The 5,003-nt window shown below is 30.9% G+C and overlaps 1 long non-coding RNA gene across 2 annotated transcripts; it reads left to right on the top strand.

Moving 5' to 3' along the window:
* Nucleotides 1-745: 745 nt before the first annotated feature.
* Nucleotides 746-3,645, top strand: LOC126725256 (uncharacterized). Of its 2 annotated transcripts, XR_007655381.1 has the most exons (5): nucleotides 746-817; nucleotides 1,858-1,975; nucleotides 2,146-2,354; nucleotides 2,536-2,787; nucleotides 3,195-3,645. It is a non-coding gene; the product is annotated as an uncharacterized LOC126725256 (long non-coding RNA). The 2 variants fall into 2 exon arrangements; XR_007655380.1 differs by lacking the exon at nucleotides 746-817 and having other exon boundaries at nucleotides 1,760-1,975.
* Nucleotides 3,646-5,003: the final 1,358 nt, after the last annotated feature.

Here is a 5,003-nt window from a genome sequence, read left to right as displayed (position 1 = left end):
GAAGTTAAATGAGAATTCCAGAAAATCCAATATAGTTGCTTCGTTGATAAAATAGAAAAAGTTATTATTGAAATCCATGACAATTTGGCTGTGTAATCTATAGAAAGTTTGGTGGTAAATCCCTATTTCTATCTCCTCATAATCATTTTTTTACTTCTTGGAAGAATATGAAACTTAATTTTAAAATGAAGTTCTAGACTCTAATTCTTATAGAGCTCCCAAGTTGGAACCCTTCTATATTTTTTTCTATAAAATTTAATTTCAATGGCCTCTAGGATTATGCCAACTCAAATGTATCTATATCTATATCTATATCTATATCTATATATATATAATAGCAGAAGCTGAGAGAAAATGAGTTCCTAGAATTAAGGAGGTAATGACAAATAGGAAAAATCCCTATCTAAAATTCAGACATGTGTAACTTTAAAAAGCGATACACTATATTGTTTTCAAAAAATTAACACCGTTTGGTTATAATTGTTTATATTAACAACAAAAAAAAAAAAAAAAAAAAAAAAAGCTGTTAAAGGAAAAAGAAAATGTAGAAAGTAAAAAATATCTACCGATCTCTATGAAATTAAAAAAAACGTAGAAATTAAAAAACCCTGCCAATATTGTGATACAGGAAAAAGGAAAAAACGCTACCCTCTTCACATCAGTCTTTTTTAACATTTTTTCTCTGTAAAAAAACCCTAGCCATATTGCGATAGAGGCGATCTCTTCGCATCAAACTCTGCTAGGAGAAAAAAAAAAACTTGCGCCACACTGGAGATTCGATTGGCCGACCATTGCTATCCCCTTTTGAGTTTTCCAGGTACGTTCTGCTCTCTCTCCCTCTCCCTCTCCCTCTCCTTCTCTCTATGAGTTTTTGTTGTTTGATTCGGTTTTGAAACTTCTCTGTGATTTCGGGATAATTTTCCCCTGTTTCCGTCAATTTACGGAATATTCTAGATCTGTTTTGCGATTAAAACCCTAGCGATCTCCTCTTCAGACTCTACGAACCAGTGGAATCGGCATCCGTCAAAGCTAAATACGATCAAACGTCCCATAGGTTTTGACAGTTTTGAGAAATTTGGTTGAATTGATTTGTATTTAGGTATTTGGGTTACATTAGGTTTTGATTTGATTTAGTTTCTCAGAATACTAAAAACTTTTGGGAGTATTTGGATTCAATTAATTTTGTGTTCGATTTTGGTTTAGCTTTAGCGTATTTACAATTGGCTTTGGATAATCAAGGTTTAGAGGCCAAAAGTCCGAGAACGGTAGAGAGAGAGTCGGTTAGTCACAGAGTTCAGAGAGATCAACCGATTGGATTTTTTTTTGGAAGAATAGGAAGAATAATCATTAGACTGTTAAGTTAATGCGCCATGGATTGAGAAAGGGGCACCACCACAAGTTCTGTCATCACCGTAAGCCTCCATCCACTATCAGACTACCGGAATTGCTTCCTGTAAAGTTTTCTTTAAACTAAAAAATTAAGGGTTTTTGGTTTTTATTTGGAGAATCAATTGGGGGTTAATTATTAATTTTGGCTTATTTGTTTTTGTTAAATTTTACTATTCAGTGTAGCTCAATGATTAAATTGTGTTGGTTTTGAAGGATTTGAATTTCTTTTGTGATGATTATGTAATCATTAATTTCAGTTCTTATTTCACATCCTCACTGCTATTTTTTGTTATTTGAATTTGAATAAAAATCCGGACGTTTATTCTCTTTCTTTCAATGTTTTGGCCTCAAGTTATAATCTTTAATTATTTACTGTTATTAAGGACAATGAGAAACAAAGAAGTACAAAACTTTACTCCATTGTTATATATAAACTTTACTAATGTTTAAAATGTTCTAATATTACAGATTCATATCGCAACGAAGTACAAAACTTTGAAGCAGATATCAAAGAATGTGAGATGCAGTTAACGTAACAAACAACCATGATCTGATCAATATTGCTATGATCTTGGTTGACTAATAGGTAAGTTTTAATTTTTTTTTAAACAAAAAATAATATTAAAAAAAAAATGGATACAGAAATCTAATTTTTTTTTTTCATATCTGCATCTTCAACTTATAGAACTATTTTGTTTAATTAACTTATACATTCCTAACATTTTCTTTGACATAAGTATTTTTAATTGTTTCCAGGGAACATTATATGTTTATAATTCTTTCTTCGGCCTTATATGGTTAAACATCAAGGGGAAATTGATCACATCTTATTGTAGATGAGAGTTAATGCTGGGAATATTACAATTCTGTATTGGCAAAAAGCTGTGAATTTTGATCAAACAAATTTTTTTCAGACTCTACAGTATGTTACTTCCCAGTCAGCATGACGGTCTAAATCTGATAAGGTATCCAATGACAAGAAAAACTAATATCTGCTGTAATACAATGCTTGAAAGGATTATCTAAAACATTTCAGATTTAATAAGAGATCTCAGATTTAGTAGTAACAAGAAGAGTACTGATAATGGGAAAATCTTAGTGTAAAAGAAGAAAATGAACTAATTCATTTATTCTTACTTCATGCAGAACATGTTGGTTTATCTCTCTTCTATGGATTGCCCTTAACTTCTGTGTTGTTCTGGGCCATATATATGAACTGCTCAGTGGAAAATCGAAAGGTTTCAAATGAGAGGATAAAAGAGTTTACAAATATTACATCAGAAGCAGCTTGGGAAATTAAAGACTGCATTTCCATATATATCAACTGCTCAGTGGAAAATCGAATGATTTTTGTTGAGAGGATAAAGGACTTTACAATATTGACCTTAGAGACTCCAGGTAACTGGCCTTCAACTAATTCTGTTTAATTTTTTTGACGAATTAAATCAAAGTTAACAATGAGCTTTGTCGGTTGGTGGCACTGTCCTGTTTCCTCATTGGGTGAACCTGATTTCATATCTCTCCCCTCCCTCACTTGAAAAGAAAAAAAAGAAATCCGAACTTCATATCTACAACTTCCTAAACTATTAAACCATGGCTAGAGTTTGGACTGTAATTTACTTCTTATCAATTATTATATTACTGTTTGAACTTAACAGAATTTGTATTGCTTTTTATATTTCTTTGGATTGATTGAGCAAAATAATTTGATACCATTTGATTTCCTGCTTATTACACTTTCCTTCTTTTTCTTTTTTTTCTTTTTTTGGCATCCTATTGATCTTAAGGTTCATTTTTTTTAATAGGGGACTCATTAACTGCCAGTCTGTACTTGCTGTCATCCTAACAAAAACAGCAGTTTCAGCCCATTTTACTTATTATTGAAAATAAACCAATGACTTACTGCTTACTATTCAAGGGGAGACAGAGCGCTAAAAAAAAGAAAGCATTATCACTATTTCAAACTGTTTTCCATCCTACCTGATCTACTGTTTTTGAATAGCGATTAAAATTGTAAGACTTTGAAATCTGAAAGTGTAATATATTTTTGTTGTTGTAACTCTATGGTTGCTGGTAGGTGAATTTTCATTTATAAAACAATGAATGTAATTACTATTAAATTGACAGAAATTGTTTGTAATTCATTTAGTAGATCATGTTTGGTTGGAGCACACCTCTTTTTCTTTGAGTTTCATACTGTAGAATACTTTCAAAGATTGTATGTGCAGCAGCCAATGTGGCATGACCACAAAACTGAAGCTGCAAAGGCGTATCAAACATTTGATTGATTTACATATACTTATTTTAATTTGCTAAAAATTCTACTGCACCAATAAAATATATGAACCTGTAGGCCAAGAGCATGTGCTCTGGCAACAAGATCTATAACTTTCATTCAAATAATGGTTATGCTACCTAATTAAATAAAAAATTGCCTAACATCCCTACTATAATACCAGTCCTGTACTTATGGCTACCAACATGATTCACACTTAGAAATTAAATATTTTACAGGTTATTTGTCATGTTAAACAACAAATTATTGAAGTTGATCTGCTTGCCAACAACAAAGTCAATTGGATTCTCAGAACGAAAACAAAGAACAAACCTGATTGCTTTAGTCTTTCTTTTGACATATATATACTTTTGTATCTAAAACTCAAAGGTCCTGAGTTTGGACGACATTTAAAGATTAGAAATCACAAAAATTACATTCAATAAGGCCATTGTATATTCCCAAAAATTACATTTTCCCCTATTATTCTGTTGTAAAGTAAGAAGTATGATGTGTTGACAATTATTTTTGTTCAGCTACTGCATCAAAGCAGATTACCTCCACAAGCAGTTTTTTCTTTAGTTAAAATTGAAATCTTTTGTTCATTGTGGTTCATAGGAATGGTACATAAGAATATCACATTTTTCAAGTACATTTTAAATCTACTGTGATTCAAGTTTATAAATTTTTTTATGAAGTTTCTATTTTTATTTTTAAATCTATATTACTTTATTCCTGTGTACCAATTGCTAATTTGGAATTGTTAACACTTAATTTAGAACAAGGCTGTCAATAATTTAGTGAATATGTAAATGATGCTGTATTGAGTCATTTTGGTGAATTAAGTACAACATAAGTGAAATTGAACGTTACTATCTTTTTTTTTTTTTTTTTCCCTTTAATTTCGTTACGAACTAAGAAATATGAGTTAGTTCAGAGTGTTTTGGTTGGGTTGGTTTTGATTTAAGTTTTTTAGGAGGGTTAGTTATACACTAAAAAACATGTCTGTTTATTTCAATGTAATTTGTCAGGATCCTTCGTAAATACCATCAAAAATAGGGTTGTGATGACTAAGTGTCTTTACAATGTATAGTATATATTAAAAGCAATCAGCTGTATTTTCTTATACTTAAGAGATTTTAAATGATCCCGCGCATTGCGCGGGTTAAACACTAGTTATATATAAAAACAGAGACCTCATGTGGGAGAGTAAGAGGACCTGCCATGTGGCACTCTCCTTTACAAGAAATTTTTTTATGTAAATTCTCTACTCAATTGATATATCAAAATAGATAAAGGCTAATTAAAATTCAAAAGATAAAAACTCTTTATTTTCATA

Source organism: Quercus robur, chromosome 5, assembly GCF_932294415.1.
Source record: "Quercus robur chromosome 5, dhQueRobu3.1, whole genome shotgun sequence".
Lineage (NCBI taxonomy): Eukaryota > Viridiplantae > Streptophyta > Magnoliopsida > Fagales > Fagaceae > Quercus > Quercus robur.
The sequence above is the reverse complement of the archived record's forward strand: the minus strand, read 5'-3'. Positions and strand labels throughout refer to the sequence as shown.